General features: G+C 42.2%; 1 protein-coding gene across 11 annotated transcripts in view; it reads left to right on the forward strand.

The window, feature by feature from the left end:
* Positions 1–22,509, forward strand: part of ARHGAP44 (Rho GTPase activating protein 44) — a 134,398-nt gene that overhangs the window by 26,527 nt on the left and 85,362 nt on the right. The window contains exon 1 of one of the 11 annotated variants that reach the window (XM_073682447.1): positions 1,875–2,172. The exons of the other annotated variants lie outside the window; for them this stretch is intronic. The gene's annotated coding sequence lies outside the window, so the exon portion shown is untranslated. Of the gene's footprint in view, positions 1–1,874; positions 2,173–22,509 lie in introns of those variants that run through there. 11 annotated transcript variants of the gene reach the window in all.

The raw sequence follows: 22,509 nt of genomic DNA on the forward strand, positions 1-22,509 counted from the left end.
CAAGGGCATTGAAGATGAAATGTGGCTGGGTCTTTCAGCATGACAATGATCCCAAGCACACCACCAGGGCAACGAAGGAATGGCTTCGTAAGGAGCATTTCAAGGTCCTGGAGTGGCCTAGCCAGTCTCCAGATCTAAACCCTATAGAAAACTTTTGGAGGGAGTTGAAAGCCCGTGTTGCCCTGCGACAGCCCCAAAACATCACTGCTCTAGAGGAGATCTGCATGGAGGAATGGGCCAACATACCAGCAACAGTGTGTGCCAACCTTGTGAAGACTTACAGAAAACGTTTTACCTCTGTCATTGCCAACAAAGGATATATAACAAAGTATTGAGATGAACTTTTGTAATTGACCAAATACTTATTTTCCACCAAAATTTGAAAAAAAAAATTCTTTCCAAATCAGACAATGTGATTTTTAGGATTTGTTTTCTCATTTTGTCTCTCATAGTTGGGGTCTACCTATGATGTCAATTACAGGCCTCTCTCATCTTTTTAAGTGGGAGAACTTGAACAATTGGTGGCTGACTAAATACTTTTTTTCCCCACTGTATGTGCAGCTGGTATAACCTGGGCATCTTCTGTATATAATTATATATGTACAGCTGATATAACCTGGGTATCTTCTGTATATAATTATATATGTATAGGGCCGCCATCAGGGCATTACTGCCCTTACTGCTGTATGGGGCCCGGTGAGCAGCAGTACAGAGGTGGGGCCCGGGCCCAGTTAGGGCCCCCACTCTTGTGCTTCTCACCGGGCCCCATGCTGCAACAAAGTGCCGAGCGCCGGGGCTCCGCCTAAGGCGACGCACGCCTCAGCGCTAGGTGCCCTACCGGAGCTCCACAGCCTCGCAGCCCCAGAAGCTCCCTCATACTTCTCTGGACTTCTGGTCATGTGACAGCACGTACACACCATCACCTGACCAGAAGTCCGGAGAAGTATGAAGGAGCTGGAGCTGCGCAGCTGCAGATCCTGGGAAAGCACACAGCGCCGTTGCAGGACACCACAAGCCGAGCTGCGCCTGCCGGTGATGGGAAGTATGATCAAACTTTTTTTTTCCTTTTTCTTTCTAAAATGAATTAAATTGTTGAGGGAGGGGTATTACAAGTGAGGGGGGGGGCTGTAAATTATGGAGTGAGGGGGGCTGTAAGTGATGGAGTGAGGGGAGCTGTAAATTATGGAGTGAAGTGGGCTGTAAGTGATGGAGTGAGGGGATGGCTATAAATTATGGAGTGAGGGGGGCTGTAAGTGATGGAGTGAGGGGAGGGCTATAAATTATGGAGTGAGGGGGACTGCAAATGATGGGGGAAGGGGGATGCAAATGATGGAGTGAGGGGGGAAAGAGGGACTGCAAATGATGGAGTGAGGGGGGACAAGGAACTGCAAATGATGGAGCGAGGGGGGGAGAAGGATTGCAAATGATGGAGCGAGGGGGGACTGGAAATTATGGAGCGAGGGGGGCTGCAAATGATGGGGGAAGGGGGATACAAATGATAGAGTGGGGGGGACAAGGGACTGCAATTTATGGAGTGAGTGGGGACAAGGAACTGCAAATGATAGAGTGAGGGGGGAGCTGCAAATTATGGAGTAGGGGGCTGCAAATGATGGAGTGAGGCGGGGGAGCAAGGGACTGCAAATGAATGAGTGAGGGGGCTGCAAATGATGGAGTGAGGGGGGGGGACTGCAAATGATGAAGTGAGGGGGAGGGTGACTGCAATTGATGAAGTGAGAGGGGGAGGGGGACTACAAATGATGGAATGGGGGGGGACAGCTAACGATGAAGTGAGGGGGCGAGGGGGACTGCAAATGATGAAGTACAGAGTGAGGGCGTTGAGGTTGCATGAGTGTGACTGAATTAGCGGAAAGAGTATGGGTGCTAACTAATTTATATATTAGGTGGGGAAAGTGGCTATTTATAATTAGTGGGGGCACAGTGGTGGATTACAATTTATATTTGGAATGGTGGGTTGCATAATAACTAATGATATATTAATGGTGGGTGCACGTCTGTATTCAGCTGAGTAGAAGGGAAAAAAAGTGGGAAATGTGCTCTAGATAACTGTGTTATTTTATGCAGAGACGAGTCCTGGCTGGAAGAAGTGATGGTGGTCTACACTGGATGAAAAAGAAAAGCAAAGATTAAGTACTCCTACTAGAGACGTCACTGGTGAGTCAGTGTGTTACCTGTACACTTAAAATATATGCTATATACTATATACAGAGCTCCTGTGTATAATATCACTGGTGTTCACTGTATTACTCTTGTGTATAATGTCACTGGTGATCCGTGTATTATCTACAGACACTATATACTGTATACTATTTACAGAGTTCCCATGTATAATGGCACTTATGGTAATATTAATATTGTGTTTTTTTTATTAATGATCAGTATTGTAATATTCGCTCACTATGTGGTGGTAATATGTGGTCTGATGATGATATGGTGGCCTTTGTTTCTTGTATGTGGTATTATTGGGTCACTATGTGATGGTAATATGTGGTCTGGTTATGGTGTGGCGGTATTCCTTGTATGTGGTATTTTTCTTTCATTATTTGGTGGTAATATGTGGTCCGGCCATGGTGTGACAGTATTTCTCTCTTGTATGTGATATTATTGGTCATTTCAAAAAATGTACGTGACACATTCTCTGAAAGAAAAATAAATAAAAATATACCTAAAAAGAGTATTGGATATTTTAACAAATGTTTAATAGGTTAGAGGCCCGGCCAGAAGAGTCTCCTTGTTGTGGTGGCAGCTTAAAAAATCTCTTGGCCAAAACAAAGCTGATGGCTGTGTATGTGATCTGGTGTTCAATGGGAACTGTTAATGTGTGATTGGTGAGGACGTGGTGCAGAAGTGGAGTTTTTCCAAGAGTTAGATGTGGAATGTGGAAGTTTTGAAGTGTGGAGGTGAGACTGAGGTGGACGTGGAGTCTCAAGGGGGCCTGAAAATTTTGCCAGTATGGGGCCCTGAAATTCCTCGTGGCAGCCTTGTATATGTACTGCTGGTATAACCTGGGTAACTTATATACATTGTTGTTTGGAAGTTTGTAAACTCTAATGAATTTTTCATATTTTTAAAAAATTTTACCTAAAACTACATCAGATTTTCCACTAGTCGTAAATTATATGCTTTGCTGTTGGAATGATCTTTGTTGGTTGACCTCTCCTGGAGATGGCAATAATGGTCTTGAATTTCCTTCATTTGTACACCATCTGTCTGACTGTGGATTGGTAGAGTCCAAACCATTTAGAGATTTTTTTTTAACGTTTTCCAGCCTCATGAGCATCAACAACTCTTCTTCTGATTTTTTCAGGAATCTCCTTTGTTTCTGCCATTATCAACTTCCACAAGATTTTAAAGATCAGACATTGATAGATCCCTGTTCTTTAAATAAAAAGCAGTCACCCTCCAGGGCTGGCTCCAGGTTTTCGTGGGCCCCGGGCGAAAGAGTCTCAGTGGGCCCCTTTAACACATACCACGATTCATGATGCACAGATACAGCAGAGAAATATATATATAGTACTAGATGGTGGCCCGATTCTAACGCATCGGGTATTCTAGAATATGTCTCCCGACGGTGGCGTGCTTATTCTAAATCTGCCGCCAATTGGCCAGAGACCGTGTTTAAATTTGGCACCGATATCGCTGATTGGTCGCGGCCGGCGGCTGCGACCAATCAGCGAACCGTGTTAGTGAGGACCGGGGAGCATCCACCTGCCTTATAATGCCCCATGCAGGATGTCACTCCCCCCCCCCATATAATGCCCCATGCAGGATGTCACTTCCCCCCCCCATATAATGCCCCATGCAGAATGTCACATCCCCCCTCCCTTATAATGCCCCATGCAGGATGTCACTCCCCCCCCCATATAATGCCCCATGCAGGATGTCACATCCCCCCCTCCTTTATAATGCCCCATGCAGGATGTCACATCCCCCCTCCCTTATAATGCCCCATGAAGGATGTCACATCCCCCCCCATATAATGCCCCATGCAGGATAATGCCCCATGCAGGATGTCAGTCCCTCCTCCCTTATAATGCCCCATGCAGGATGTCACATCCCCCCCTATATAATGCCCCATGCAGGATGTCACATCCCCCCCTCCCTTATAATGCCCCATGCAGGATGTCACATCCCCCCTCCCTTATAATGTCCCATGCAGGAAGTCACATCCCCCCTATAGAATGCCCCATGCAGGAAGTCACATCCCCCCTATATAATACCCCATGCAGGAAGTGACATCTCCCCTATATAATGCCCCATGGAGGAAGTCACATCCCCCCCATAGTGCCCCATGCAGGATGTCACATCCCCCCCTCCCTTATAATGCCCCATGCAGGATGTCACTCCCCCCCCACCATATAATGCTCCATGCAGGATATTACATCCCCCCCTCCGTTATAATGCCCCATGCAGGATGTCACACCCCCCCTCCCTTGTAATGCCCCATGGAGGAAGTCACATCCCCCCTCCCTTATAATGCCCCATGCAGGAAGTGACATCCCCCCTATATAATACCCCATGGAGGAAGTCACATCCCCCCCATAGTGCCCCATGCAGGATGTCACATCCCCCCTCCCTTATAATGCCCCATGCAGGATGTCACTCCTCCCCCCACCATATAATGCTCCATGCAGGATGTCACATCCCCCCCTCCCTTATAATGCCCCATGCAGGATGTCACTCCCCCCTCCCTTATAATGCCCCATGCAGGAAGTCACATCCCACCCATAGTGCCCCATGCAGGAAGTCACATCCCCCCCATAGTGCCCCATGCAGGAAGTCACATTCCCCCCCTCCCTTATAATGCCCCATGCAGGATGTCACATCCCCCCTCCCTTATAATGCCCCATGCAGGATGTCACATCCCCCCTCCCTTATAATGCTCCATGCAGGATGTCACATCCCCCCTCCCTTATAATGCCCCATGCAGGATGTCACATCCCCCCTCCCTTATAATGCCCCATGCAGGATGTCACCCCCCTTATAATGCCCCATGCAGGATGTCACATCCCCCCTCCCTTATAATGCTCCATGCAGGATGTCACATCCCCCCTCCCTTATAATGCCCCATGCAGGATGTCACATCCCCCCCTCCCTTATAATGCCCCATGCAGGATGTCACCCCCCTTATAATGCCCCATGCAGGATGTCACCCCCCCTTATAATGCCCCATGCAGGAAGTCACATCCCCCCTATATAATACCCCATGCAGGAAGTCACACACCCCCCATAGTGGCCCATGCAGGATGTCACATCCTTCCCTCTCTTATAATGGCCCATGCAGGAAGTCACATCCCCCCTATATAATACCCCATGCAGGAAGTCACATCCCCCCCATAGTGGCCCATGCAGGATGTCACATCCCCCCCTCCCTTATAATGCCCCATGCAGGAAGTCACATCCCCCCTATATAATACCCCATGCAGGATGTCACATCCCCCCATAGTGCCCCATGCAGGATGTCACACGCCCCCTCGCTTATAATGGCCCCTCCACGATGTCACACACCCCCACCCCACAATTTAATGCCCTATGCCCCCATACAATAAAAAAAAATCCAATACTCACCTCACTTCTCAGCTGCTGCTCCGGACTCCAGCGTAGCTGGCATCTTCCCGCTGTGCGCTGTGACCGCTCAGGAGAGAGCGCGGTGTAAAGACGTCACAGCGCTCTGTGACCTGAGACATCACAGTGCAGCAGCCGCTGAAGACACCGGAGCTTCTGCGGAGGCACGGGGAGGGGTAAGTATGGCGCCGGGTGCCGAGGTCCTGAGCAAGCGGGGGGAAGGGGAGAGGAGGGGAGGGGGGGGCGTCACACTTGCCGTCGGGAGATAAGCGGCTGTAGCCGCTGATCTCCCGACGGTAGCCGCATGGAGGTCAGCGGCGCTTCTGGTCGGGGGACTTATGCTGCGAGCAGCCAGCTGCATCTCCCGGCTGCATCGCCGCTGACCTCTGTGCGGCAGATGAGCCGCTAACGGCCGCCATCTTTTTCTGAAATGCCGCGTCGCTGATTGGCCGCGGCCGGACCAATCAGCGACGCGGGATTTGTTGGACAGAAGGACAGACAGACAGACGGGATAAGACAATTATATATATTAGACAGTGCAAAGATTTCACTTCTTACATTACATGAGTGATATCTATTGTAAATTCCACAATAGCTCAGAAACTGGCGAATCCTCACAGCGCACAGTGCAGACCGGACAGTATAGTCCTGCATACAGTATTATGGCACCACTAAATCCTCCATATAGTATATATATATTATGAGCTCCATATATTGCTCCATACAGAATACTGGCCTCCATAAAATGCCCCATACAGAATACTTGCCCCAATATAATGCTCCATACACAATACTGGCCCCCATATAATGCTCCATACACAATACTTGCCCCCATATAATGCTCCATACACAATACTGGCCCCCATATAATGCTCCATGCACAATACTGGCCCCTATATAATGCTCCATACAGGATACTGGCCCCCATATAAAGCCCCATGCCTCCTGGGCCCCATATAATGCCCCATGCCTACTAGGCCCCAAGCCTCCATACATAAAAAAAATTAAAAAATCAAATACTCACCTCACCTGCTGCTTCTCTCATCGCTACCACTGGCTCTGCTCCTGACTCCTCAGCATCGCCGTCTTCCCGCTCTCTGCGATGTGACTGCTCAGCAGAGGGCGCGGTGGAAAGACGTCATCGCGCCCTCTGACCTGAGACGTCACAGTCAGGAGACGCGGAAGAGACAGAACTTGCGGAGGCACGGGTAGAGATAAGTATTGTGCCGACCGGGACCTTTAGCAAGGGGGGGGGCCCACTCGAGGGCGCTGGCATCAGACTCATCCGCTCACAGGCCCCATAGCGCGCCAGGGTGCCCGACTGCGAGTGGGCCCACCCGCCTGCTCAGGGCCCTGGCTCTTGCCCGAGTGCGCCGGGTGCTGAAGTTGGGCCTGTCGCCTGTCATCACATTGATTGGAAACACGAGACTCAAATTCCACCTTCAAATTATGTGCTAATCCTAAAGGTTCACACACTTTTGCCACTCACAGACATGTTTTATTGAATAATTTTCCTAATTTAAAGACTACAAAGTCTAATACTTTTGACAATTTTTTTTCGATTTGTCTACTTTTAGGACTTGTGTAAAAATCTAAATTTTAAGTAGAAATATTCAAATTGTCTCTTCAGAGAGGAAGAGGACTAGAACTCTAGTGCCACCTACAGGAAGTAGCAATCCTATAAGTCAATAGTGACCGATTAACGAGCCTTATCACATGACTTAGGATATAAGCCAGAACCAGAAACTCAATTTGCAGACACTGTGTTTTGGGATACTGCCCCTTGTCTGTGCAAAGTGTGAGTTCTGGTTGGCTGGGTGAGAGGCGGGAGACCAGTATCTAAGGGGTAACATTTCTCCTTGCGGAGAGTGACATGTTACGCACGTAAAAGTGAGGAGACTTTTAAAGCCGCAATTCTCCTCTGGGAAATATGCAAATTGTCTCTTCAGAGAGGAAGAGGACTAGAACTCTAGCGCCACCCACAGGAAGTAGCAATCCTAAAAGTCAATTGTGACACTTTAATGAGCCTTATCACATGACTTAGGATATAAACCAGAACCAGAAACTCAATTTGCAGACACTGTGTTTTGGGGTACTGCTTCTCGTCAGTGTATATCCTAAGTCATGTGATAGGGCTATTGACTTTTAGGATTGCTACTTCCTGTAGGTGGCACTAGAGTTCTAGTCCTCTTCCTCTCTGAAGAGACAATTTGCTTAATTCCCAGAGGAGCATTGCAGCTTTAAAAGTCTCCTCACCTTGATGTGCTTAACATGTCACTCTCTGCAAGGAGAATTGTTACCCCTTAGAATATGGACATTTCTGAAGGGTTCACAAATCTTCAAGAACCAGTATATAATTATATATGTACAGATGGTATAAGTTATAAATCTTTTTCTATATAGTGATATGGAGCATGCTGGTGTAACCTAGGTATCCTCTGTATATAATTATATACAGTGCTCAGCATAAATGAGTGCACCTCCTTTGAAAACTAAGATTTTAATCAATTTCTCACTCAACACAAGAACAATTTACAAAATTTTGACAAAACTGAGTTTCAACATTTTTTAACCCATAACATGAAAGTAAGGTTAATAATATAACTTTCATGACAAAATCTTCAGTTTTATTCAAATTAGTTGATGCAAAAATTAGTACACCCCACATCAAACACTGCCACATCTAGTATATTGTATGACCTCTCTGATTTTTAAGCACAGCACCAAGTCTTCTAGGCCTGGAATAAACATATTGCGCCATCTATCTCTTTCCATTCTTCTAGAAAGACCTCTTGTAGAGCCTGGATGCTGGATGGAGAGTGATGACAACTTGTCTCTTCAGAATTCCCCATAGGTGTCTGGTTGGGGTCAGGTCAGGAGACACTTGGCCACTGAATGACCTTCACCCTGTTCTTCAGAAATGCAACAGATGTGTGTTTTGGATCACTGTCATATTGGAAAAGTGCACCTCTACCAAGGGCATGGAGTGATGGCGTCATCTTCTCTTTCACTGTAGGGCAGTACATCTGTGAATTCATGCGCCCATCAATGACATGTAGTCCCCCCCTCCGACACCAGCAGCGCTCATGGAGTCCCAATTAAGGACATTGCCACCACCAGGTCTCACTGTAGGCACAGTGTATTTTTCTTTGTACTCTTCCCTTTTCCAACACCATACAGTTTTGAAGCTATCAATTAAAAAAAAAACATTTATCTCGGTCTCATCTCTCCAGAGTATAGAGTCCCAGTATCTTCATATTTTTCAGCATGGGCCCTGGCACATTGTAAGCGGCTTTTTTGTGCATGGGCTTTATTAGAGGCTTCCTTCATGGTCAACAACCTTGAATGCCGTTACCCTGCAGTTTCTACTTCTTTAGATAACTGGTGTGAACTTGCATGTCGATTTCCTTCAACCCTTGTCACCAGAAGACGCTTCTGTCTAGGTGGCAACTTTCATAGTCATCTGGACGTCTGAATGAGATGGTTGCAGTTCCACCTTTGATAAATTTTTGTATCACTTTTGTTACAGTATCTGACTGATACTTAAAGCTTTGTTGATCTTCTTGTAGCCTTCACCTTTCTTGTGTAAATAAATTATCTTTCTCAGACCTTGTGACATTTCTCTTCCATGTGGTGCCATTGCTGACATTGCTTTTATAGTCACACGTCTGCTGGATGCCTGTATAATGAATGATTAGACTTACCTGTGGTTGAATTCTTGTTAATTCGATTAAACTTTAGCTTTGCTCCCTAGACTTTCATTGGGGTGTACTCATTTTTGTAATATTGTCTTCAATTAATTTGTTAGGAAAATTACTTTTTTGGGTGTCCAAAATAACAAATCTTGTTTGAAATTAATGGCCCACATTTCTGGGAATATTTGGTAGTATGGTGTCCCATTGAAAATGTTGATTCTGAAAGGAAACTAAAGGTTTTCTGACAAATCTGTTGGGGTGTACTCATTTATGCTGAGCAGTGTATGTACATTGGTATAAGTTATATATTTTATTGTGTATAGTGATATGGACCATGCTAATATAACCTAGGCATCTTCTAGTATATGGTATAGTAGGAGTGGAACTTAATACCGCTGTATTATATCTACGCTATTTAGGGCATCTACATGTGGTAACGGTGGTATTTTTTTACATGTGATGACGGTGGCATTTCTGACATATCACAATGTGGTCCATGTACGCAGCTGGCAGGACCGTCCAGTGCTCTGCACATCTGGGTATTTTCTGCATGGCCGGCAAGTTGTATCTAATAGCAGACACTGAATTGCTTCCTTCCCTTCAGTAGGAGGAAGAGGAGATCCCGTCTTAATCTGATTAAAACAACTTGCATCTCTCACTGTATTGATGAATGGCGTTTGTTCACCCTCTGAATCCACAAGCAATAGATTTGATCATTCAAACACTGGTACATCAGGGGTTATAATTTCTGGCCTAAAATTTGTTTGTGATTAACTAGTTGACCACCGATTCTTGATAGTTGACATGCTTATGGGGGGATCTGTGGATGACAATATTATATCGGATTTCTAGATGATGCACTGTTATGGGGGATCTGTGGATGATACACTGTTATGGGGGATCTGTAGATGACACAATGCTATGGGGGATCTGTGGATGACACACTGTTATGGGGGATCTGTGGATGACACACTTATGGGGATCTGTAGATGACACACTGTTATGGAGGATCTGTGGATGACACTGTTATGGGGATCTGTGGATAACGCATTATTATGGGGGATCTGTGGATGACACAGTTATGAGGGAATCTGTGAATGACCTGACGTTATGGGAATCTGTGGATAACACATTGTTATGGGGATCTGTGGATGACACACTTATGGGGATCCATATATGACGCACTGTTATGGAGGATCTGTGGATGACACACTGTTATGGGGATCTGTGGATAACGCATTATTATGGGGGATCTGTGGATGACACAGTTAAGGGGGAATCTGTGAATGATCTAACGTTATGGGGATCTGTGGATGTCGCACTGTTATGTGTGGATGACCCACTGTTATGGGAATCTGTGGATGACACACTGTTATGGGGATCTGTGGATGACACACTTATGGGGATCTGTAGATGACGCACTGTTATGGGGATCTGTAGATGACACACTGTTATGGGGATCAGTGGATGACACACTGTTATGGGGATCTGTGGATGACACATTGTTATGAGGGATTTATGGATGACACATTGTTATAGGGGAACTGTGAATGAATAACTTACAGTATGTGAGGATCTGTGGATGACAACACCATTATGGGGGATCAATAGATGACACACTTATGGAGATCTGTGGATGATACACTGTTATGGGGGATCTGTGAATGGTGCACTATTAGGCTATGTGCCCACGATGCAGAAATGCTCAGGATTTTTTCCTGAGCGTTTCTGCATCTCCCTGGCAGAAGAAAACACATGCGGATTGTACATGCGGATTGTACATGCGGATTGTACATGCGGATTGTACATGCGGATTCTACATGCGGATTGTACATGCGGATTGTACATGCGGATTCTACATGCGGATTGTACATGCGGATTGTACATGCGGATTCTACATGCAGATTCTACATGCGGATTCTACATGCGGATTCTACATGCGGATTGTACATGCGTTTTTCCTGCCAGGGACATGCGGAAGTGAAGCGATCTTCACATGCATTTCCGCATGCGGGTTGACAAGCGCTTTCCAAGCGATTTTAGCATCACTTGGAAAGTGCTTGACAACTTGGTCACACTATATAAATCCATGCGACCGGCATGGATTTATATAGTGTGACCGAAAGAATGTCAAAAAATACAAAATAAATCTATACTTACCCTCCGATGGCCCTCGGTGTCCTGCTTCGCTCGGTCCCGGCTGCCGGCAGCGGTAGAGTGAAGGACCTGCCGACGTCAGCATCGCGTGACCCGTCACATGACTCTGACGTCAGCGCAGGTCCTTCATTCCATCGCGAAGTGCCGGGAAGCAAGGAGGAGTGCAGCGCGGGCCGCCAGAAGGTAAGTATACATTTATTTTTTATTTTATTCTTTTTTTACAGCTTTTTTAATGCTACCTGGGTGTGGATGAGACTCTCCTCTCCTCCACACCCGGATACCATCCGCACATTAGAACGCGCCAATTACGCAAGTACAGATGCAGTCTTGCGGAATTGGTGCATTCCAATGAAAGTCAATGGCGGCAATTACGCTGCATGTCCGCAAAATAATTGGTAGTGCTGCTTTTTTTCCCGCAATGATAATCCGCAGCGGAAATTTCCGCAGCATGTGCACAACACATGCGGATTATCATTGGGGAACATGCAGGCCTTCTACCATGTGTTTTTTAAGCGTTTCTGCAGCATTTTTGCCGCTGCGGAAACGCTTAAAAAACGCATAGTGGGCACACAGCCTTATAGTACATCATATCTGACATAATATTATTTGGGTATTTAAATCTGGCATATTATGGGGGCGTTGTTGTCCGGATTACTACTCCTGGGACATGTGAGACTGTCACACTCAGAAGCAATTCCTTAATGACTTTATGGTTTTTAACCTCTGAATCTAAACCCTAGTGTTCTTATTACCAGACAGCAAGCAGAGATCTTGAAATGATAAGAAATCAAATCAATCTTATTTACATAAACCTCATTAAGCGATATCCAATTACTGCTTAATCCATTCTTCGTTTCCGTTATTTGTTTAGTTGCCGGTTTATTCCGTCGCTTTGTGTTTTGTTTGTTGCCGCTCATTTCTTGTTGCTTTTGTTTGGTGTCTAATCTGCCCCGCTCGCAATATCCAGCAGCCTTGAGTTATCCCGAAAAGACGTACAGAAATAAAAGCCTTCCCAGCAGCAAAATGTTCGGCTTCTCAGGCCAATAAATGAGGAAGGATCTGCCATGAAAGCGCTTGGCTGCGAGGCGGCCAATAATTAATTGAACTGAAGTTCATTTACTGAAGTTGGCTCCTTCCACTGCGTCATTTATGGAGACTGGGAACAGATCTTCAAATGAACTGTTGTATTCTGCTCTTGATTATTTAGTAATGAGTCCAATCATCAGCTCCAGATTATTATGACAGCGCCGACTGATTAGTATTCAGAATGTGGTAAATAAACAAACCGTTACCACTTAAAGGGTCTGGGGTCCACACAAGGTTTACCTAAATAACTATGTTGTAGAAAGACTGTTCAGCAACATTTTATTTCTTCAGTATTGTCCTTTACTGAGTACTATAATGCTGCCCCTATGTACAAGAATATAACTACTATAAAGCTGCTCCTATGTACAAGAATATAACCACTATAATACTCCCCATATGTACAAGAATATAACTACTATAATACTGTCCCCTGTGTACAAGAATATAACTACTATAACACTACTCTTATGTACAAGAATATAACTACTATAATACTGCTCCTATGTACAAGAATATAACTACTATAATACTTCTCCTTATGTACAAGAATATAACTACTATAATACTGCCCCCTATGTACAAGAATATAACTACTATAATACTGTCCCCTGTGTACAAGAATATAACTACTATAATACTGCTCCTATGTACAAGAATATAACTACTATAATACTGCTCCTATGTACAAGAATATAACTACTATAATACTGCTCCTATGTACAAGAATATACTTTCTATAATACTGCTCCTATGTACAAGAATATAACTACTATAATACTGTCCCCAATGTACAAGAATATAACTACTATAATACTGTCCCCTATGTACAAGAATATAACTACTATAATACTGCACCCTATGTACAAGAATATAACTACTATAATACTGCACCCTATGTACAAGAATATAACTACTATAATACTGCCCCCTGTGTACAAGAATATAACTACCATAATACTGCTCCTATGTACAAGAATATAACTACTATAATACTGCCTCCTATGTACAAGAATATAACTACTATAATACTGTCCCCTGTGTACAAGAATATAACTACTATAATACTGCTCCTATTTTATTTTATTTCTTCAGTATTGTCCTTTACTGAGTACTATAATGCTGCTCCTATGTACAAGAATATAACTACTATAATGCTGCTCCTATGTACAAGAATATAACTACTATAATACTGCCTCCTATGTACAAGAATATAACTACTATAATACTGTCCCCTGTGTACAAGAATATAACTACTATAATACTGCTCCTATGTACAAGAATATAACTACTATAATACTGCTCCTATGTGCAAGAATATAACTACTATAATACTGCTCCTATGTACAAGAATATAACTACTATAATACTGCTCCTATGTACAAGAATATAACTACTATAATACTGTCCCCAATGTACAAGAATATAACTATTATAATACTGTCCCCTATGTACAAGTATATAACTACTATAATACTGCACCCTATGTACAAGAATATAACTACTATAATACTGCACCCTATGTACAAGAATATAACTACTATAATACTGCCCCCTGTGTACAAGAATATAACTACCATAATACTGCTCCTATGTACAAGAATATAACTACTATAATACTGCTCCTATGTACAAGAATATAACTACTATAATACTGCTCCTATGTACAAGAATATAACTACTATAATACTGCTCCTATGTACAAGAATATAACTACTATAATACAGCTCCCTATGTACAAGGATATAACTACTATAATACTGCCCCTATGTACAAGAATATAACTACTATAATACTGCCCCCTATGTACAAGAATATAACTACTATAATACTGCCCCTATGTACAAGAATATAATTACTATAATACTGCCCCTATGTACAAGAATATAACTACTATAATACTGCCTCTATGTTAAAGAATATAACTACTATAATACTGCCCCTATGTACAAGGATATAACTACTGTAATACTGCTCCTATGTACAAGAATATAACTGCTATAATGCTGCTCCCTATGTACAAGAATATAACTACTATAATACTGCTCCTATGTACAAGAATATAACTACTATAATACTGCCCCTATGTACAAGGATATAACTACTATAATACTGCTCCTATGTACAAGAATATAATTACTATAATACTGCTTCTATGTACAAGAATATAACTACTATAATACTGCCCCCTATGTACAAGAATATAACTACTATAATACTGCTCCTATGTACAAGAATATAATTACTATAATACTGCCCCTATGTACAAGAATATAATTACTATAATACTGCTCCTATGTACAAGAATATAACTTCTATAATACTTCTGCTATGTAAAGGAATGTAGCTACTATAATACTGCCCCCATGTACAAGAATATAATGACTATAACACTGCTCCTGTGTTCAAGAATATAACTACTATAATACTGCCCCTATATACAATAATATAACTACTATACTGCTGCCTCCTAAATGCAAGAATATAACTACTATAATACTGCTCCTATGTATAAGAATATAACTACTATAATACTGCTCCTATGCACAAGTATATAACTACTATAATACCGCTCCTATGTACAAGAATATAACTACTATAATACTGCCCCCTATGTACAAGAATATAGCTACTATAATACTGCTCCATATACAAGAATATAACTACTATAATACTGCTCCTATGTACAAGAATATAACTACTATAATACTGCTCCATATACAAGAATATAACTACTATAATACTGCTCCTATGTACAAGAATATAACTACTATAATACTGTTCCATATACAAGAATATAAATACTATAATACTGCCCCTATGTACAAGAATATAACTACTATAATACTGCTCCTATGTACAAGAATATAACTACTATAATACTGCCCCCTATGCACAAGAATATAACTACTATAATACTGCTCCTATGTACAAGAATACAACTGCTATAATACTGCTGCTATGTACAAGAATGTAGTTACTATAATACTGCCCCCTATGTACAAGAATATAACTACTATAATACTGCCCCCTATGTACAAGAATATAACTACTATAATACTGCTCCTATGTACAAGAATATAACTACTATACTACTGCCCCCTATGTACAAGAATATAACTACTATAATACTGCCCCCTATGTACAAGAATATAACTACTATAATACTGCACCTATGTACAAGAATATAACTACTATAATACCGCTCCTATGTACAAGAATATAACTACTATAATACTGCTCCTATGTACAAGAATATAACTACTATAATACTGCTCCTATGTACAAGAATACAACTGCTATAATACTGCTGCTATGTACAAGAATGTAGTTACTATAATACTGCCCCCTATGTACAAGAATATAACTACTATAATACTGCTCCTATGTACAAGAATATTACTACTATAATACTGTTCCTATGTGCAAGAATATAACTACTATAATACTGTTCCTATGTGCAAGAATATACCTACTATAATATTACCCCATGAACAAAAATATAACTACAGTAATACCTCTTTCTATTTAAGTACATTTTACATTCACTCTACTCTACAACTCCTGACCCAGTTGCTCCACTATTCCCCTGCCATAGACTTTTGCAGTGATTCAGGACTTGTGCAGGGAAAATTGACCTCCTGTTTCTACATGGAGCTTAGAAGGATTCAGCTCGTCAGTTTTTAATCATGTGATGTCATAGACCTAATGGAAAACAGAAGAATTAACTGGGTAGAAGGGCAAAATGAGCAATTTCAAGTACACAGTGCTGCATAATATGATAATTGCAATGTATTAAGAGGATAAAAACTTTGATGGGAGGAGGAGTGCTACTTTAAGATAGATGTATACAACCTTCACCAGGTGACTTTATAGCGGCTTTCTATTGATGTGTTACACATGGTATCAGTGATGTTCTCAGTCTTACGTCTCATCTGAATTAAATTCCATATATTAGGTCACACCTTCCCTCCTCAGATAAAAAGTCCATCTCTTTCTTAAAATCCATTGCTTCCTTCTCCGCAGGCTATCTTATAAGATGGTCGTACAATGCACAGCACAATGACGTCCTGTCCCACTTGCTTAGCTTCACGCAGGGCGGCAGTGACACGCGGCTTTTCCCAGAATTCTCCTATAGGCACCGGAGCGCTCAGCAAGGAGCTTGGCTCCTCTACCCTGTACAGTTTTTGGCTTCACGGACATACGAGCTGATGCAATATGACAGGAGAGGCTCAGAAGAATCATTGGCTGTGAATGTGAGCTACATGAGGACAGTACAATTTCCTTTTCTGAGCGCTGCCGCAGTTACACAAGGAATGAATCAGCTCATTATGTAAAACGCTCTACTGATCCAGATGTATATAATAACCCTTCACTCTGACACTATTATATCACAAATGTATTGTGTGGAACTTCTGCTGATTTTTTTTTTTTTCGGAGTAGACTTTATTTTTACACCCATACTTAACAGATCATATTCCATTATATAGGGTGCAGTATTATAGTAGTTATATTCTTGTACATAGGGGCAGTATTATAGTAGTTATATTCTTGTACATAGGGAGCAGTATTATAGTAGTTATATTCTTGTACATAGGGTGCAGTATTATAGTAGTTATATTCTTGCACATAGGGGCAGTATTATAGTAGTTATATTCTTGTACATGGAGTGCAGTATTATAGTAGTTATATTCCTGTACATAGGAGCAGTATTATAATAGTTATATTCTTGTACATAGGGGCAGTATTATAGTAGTTATATTCTTGTACATAGGAGCAGTATTATAGTAGTTATATTCTTGTACATAGGGGCAGTATTATAGTAGTTATATTCATGTACATAGAGGGTAGTATTATAGTAGTTATATTCTTGTACATAGGGGCAGTATTATAGTATATTCTTGTACATAGGAGCAGTATTATAATAGTTATGTTCTTGTACATAGAGGGCAGTATTATAGTAGTTATATTCTTGTACATAGGGGCAGTATTATAGTAGTTATGTTCTTGTACATAGGGGCAGTATTATAGTAGATATATTCTTGTACATAGGAGCAGTATTATAATAGTTATGTTCTTGTACATAGGGGCAGTATTATAGTAGTTATGTTCTTGTACATAGGGAGCAGTATTATAGTAGTTATATTCTTGTACATAGGGTGCAGTATTATAGCAGCTATATTCTTGTACGTAGAGGCAGTATTATAGTAGTTATATTCTTGCACATAGGGGCAGTATTATAGTAGTTATATTCTTGTACATGGAGTGCAGTATTATAGTAGTTATATTCTTGTACATAGGAGCAGTATTATAGTAGTTATATTCTTGTACATAGGGGCAGTATTATAGTAGTTATATTCTTGTACATAGGGGCAGTATTATAGTTGTTATATTCTTGTACATAGGGGCAGTGTTATAGCAGCTATATTCTTGTACGTAGAGGCAGTATTATAGTAGTTATATTCTTGTACATAGGGAGACAGGTATTATAGTAGTAATATTCTTGTACATTGGGGCAGTATTATAGTAGTTATATTCTTGTACATAGGAGCAGTATTATAGTAGTTATATTCTTGTACATAGGGGCAGTATTATAGTAGTTATATTCTTGTACATAGGAGCAGTATTATAGTAGTTATATTCTTGTACATAGGGAGACAGGTATTATAGTAGTAATATTCTTGTACATTGGGGCAGTATTATAGTAGTTATATTCTTGTACATAGGGGCAATATTATAGTAGTTATATTCTTGTACATAGGTAGCAGTATTATAGTAGTTATATTCTTGTACATAGGGGGCAGTATTATAGCAGTTATATTCTTGTACATAGGGGGAGTAGTATAGTAGTTATATTCTTGTACATAGGAGGCAGAGTTAGATACACAGCTCAGCAGCATAGGATTAGATGCACAGCTCAGCAGACAGTATCACACATGATAGGGTTAGATACACAGCTCAGCAGACAGAATCACACATGATAGGATTAGATACACAGCTCAGCAGACAGTATCACATATGATATGATTAGATACACAGCTCAGCAGACAGTATCACACAAGATAGGATCAGATACACAGCTCAGCAGACAGTATCACACAGGATAGGATTAGATACACAACTCAGCAGACAGTATCACACATGATAGGATTAGATGCACATATCAGCAGATAGTATCACACATGATAGGGTTAGATACACAGCTCAGCAGACAGTATCACACATGATAGGGTTAGATACACAGCTCAGCAGACAGTATCACACATGACAGGATTAGATACACGGCTCAGCAGACAGTATCACACATGATAGGGTTAAATACACAGCTCTGCAGACAGTATCACACATGACAGGATTAGATACACGGCTCAGCAGACAGTATCACACATGACAGGATTAGATACACGGCTCAGTAGACAGTATCACACAGGATAGGATTAGATACACAACTCAGCAGACAGTATCACACATGATAGGATTAGATGCACATATCAGCAGATAGTATCACACATGATAGGGTTAGATACACAGCTCAGTAGACAGTATCACACAGGATAGGGTTAGATACACAGCTCAGCAGACAGTATCACACAGGATAGGATTAGATACACAGCTCAGCAGACAGTATCACACATGATAGGGTTAGATACACAGCTCAGTAGACAGTATCACACATGATAGGATTAGATACACAGCTCAGCAGACAGTATCACACATGATAGGGTTAGATACACAGCTCAGCAGACAGTATCACACTGGATAGGATTAGATGCACAGCTCAGCAGACAGTATCACACATGATAGGGTTAGATACACAGCTCAGCAGACAGTATCACACATGATAGGGTTAGATACACAGCTCAGCAGACAGTATCACACTGGATAGGATTAGATGCACAGCTCAGCAGACAGTATCACACATGATAGGGTTAGATACACAGCTCAGTAGACAGTATCACACATGATAGGATTAGATACACAGCTGAGCAGACAGTATCACACATGATAGGGTTAGATACACAGCTCAGCAGACAGTATCACACATGATAGGATTAGATACACAGCTCAGCAGACAGTATCACACATGACAGGACTAGATGCACAGCTCAGCAGACAGTATCACACATGATAGGATTAGATACACGGCTCAGCAGACAGTATCACACATGATAGGGTTAGATACACAGCTCAGCAGACAGTATCACACATGACAGGATTAGTTGCACAGCTCAGCAGACAGTATCACACATGATAGGATTAGATACACAGCTTAGCAGACAGTATCACACATGATAGGATTAGATACACGGCTCAGCAGACAGTATCACACAGGATAGGATTAGATATACAGCTCAGCAGACAGTATCACACATGATAGGGTTAGATATACAGCTCAGCAGACAGTATCACACATGATAGGGTTAGATACACAGCTCAGTAGACAGTATCACACATGATAGGATTAGATACACAGCTCAGCAGACAGTATCACACATGATAGGGTTAGATACACAGCTCAGCAGACAGTATCACACAGGATAGGGTTAGATACACAGCTCAGCAGACAGTATCACACATGACAGGACTAGATGCACAGCTCAACAGACAGTATCACACAGGATAGGGTTAGATACACAGCTCATCAGACAGTATCACACATGATAGGATTAGATACACAGCTCAGCAGACAGTATCACACATGACAGGACTAGATGCACAGCTCAGCAGACAGTATCACACAGGAGAGGATTAGATACACAGCTCAGCAGACAGAATCACACATGATAGGATTAGATACACAGCTCAGCAGATAGTATCACACATGATAGGGTTAGATACACAGCTCATCAGACAGTATCACACATGATAGGATTAGATACATGGCTCAGCAGACAGTATCACACATGATAGGACTAGATGCACAGCTCAACAGACAGTATCACACATGATAGGATTAGATACACAGCTCAGCAGACAGTATCACACAGGATAGGGTTAGATACACAGCTCGGCAGACAGTATCACACAGGATAGGATTAGATACACAGCTCAGCAGATGGTATCACACATGATAGGACTAGATACACAGCTCAGCAGACAGTATCACACAGGATAGGATTAGATACACAGCTCAGCAGACAGTATCGCACATGATAGGGTTAAATACACAGCTCAGCAGACAGTATCACACATGATAGGGTTAGATACACAGCTCAGCAGACAGTATCACACATGACAGGATTAGATACACAGCTCAGCAGACAGTATCACACATGACAGGATTAGATACACAGCTCAGCAGACAGTATCGCACATGATAGGGTTAAATACACAGCTCAGCAGACAGTATCACACATGATAGGGTTAGATACACAGCTCAGCAGACAGTATCACACATGACAGGATTAGATACACGGCTCAGCAGACAGTATCACACATGATAGGGTTAAATACACAGCTCTGCAGACAGTATCACACATGACAGGATTAGATACACGGCTCAGCAGGCAGTATCACACATGACAGGATTAGATACACGGCTCAGCAGACAGTATCACACATGATAGGGTTAGATACACAGCTCAGCAGACAGTATCACACATGACAGGATTAGATACACGGCTCAGCAGACAGTATCACACATGATAGGATTAGATACACAGCTCAGCAGACAGTATCACACAGGATAGGGTTATATACACAGCTCAGCAGACTGTATCACACAGGATAGGGTTAGATTCACAGCTCAGCAGACAGTATCACACATGATAGGGTTAGATACACAGCTCAGCAGACAGTATCACACATGACAGGATTAGATACACAGCTCAGCAGACAGTATCACACATGACAGGATTAGATACACAGCTCAGCAGACAGTATCGCACATGATAGGGTTAAATACACAGCTCAGCAGACAGTATCACACATGATAGGGTTAGATACACAGCTCAGCAGACAGTATCACACATGATAGGGTTAGATACACAGCTCAGCAGACAGTATCACACATGACAGGATTAGATACACGGCTCAGCAGACAGTATCACACATGATAGAATTAGATACACAGCTCAGCAGACAGTATCACACATGACAGGATTAGATACACAGCTCAGCAGACAGTATCGCACATGATAGGGTTAAATACACAGCTCAGCAGACAGTATCACACATGATAGGGTTAAATACACAGCTCAGCAGACAGTATCACACAGGATAGGATTAGATACACAGCTCAGCAGACAGTATCGCACATGATAGGGTTAAATATACAGCTCAGCAGACAGTATCACACATGATAGGGTTAGATACACAGCTCAGCAGACAGTATCACACATGATAGGATTAGATACACAGCTCAGCAGACAGTATCACACATGATAGGATTAGATACACAGCTGAGCAGACAGTATCACACATGATAGGGTTAGATACACAGCTCAGCAGACAGTATCACACATGATAGGATTAGATACACAGCTCAGCAGACAGTATCACACATGACAGGACTAGATGCACAGCTCAGCAGACAGTATCACACATGATAGGATTAGATACACGGCTCAGCAGACAGTATCACACATGATAGGGTTAGATACACAGCTCAGCAGACAGTATCACACATGACAGGATTAGTTGCACAGCTCAGCAGACAGTATCACACATGATAGGATTAGATACACAGCTTAGCAGACAGTATCACACATGATAGGATTAGATACACGGCTCAGCAGACAGTATCACACAGGATAGGATTAGATATACAGCTCAGCAGACAGTATCACACATGATAGGGTTAGATACACAGCTCAGTAGACAGTATCACACATGATAGGATTAGATACACAGCTCAGCAGACAGTATCACACATGATAGGGTTAGATACACAGCTCAGCAGACAGTATCACACAGGATAGGGTTAGATACACAGCTCAGCAGACAGTATCACACATGACAGGACTAGATGCACAGCTCAACAGACAGTATC

The sequence above is a fragment of the Phyllobates terribilis genome, unplaced genomic scaffold (genome assembly GCF_046119375.1).
Source record: "Phyllobates terribilis strain yellow unplaced genomic scaffold, ASM4611937v1 Scaffold_5__5_contigs__length_657084704, whole genome shotgun sequence".
Classification (NCBI taxonomy): Eukaryota; Metazoa; Chordata; class Amphibia; order Anura; family Dendrobatidae; genus Phyllobates; species Phyllobates terribilis.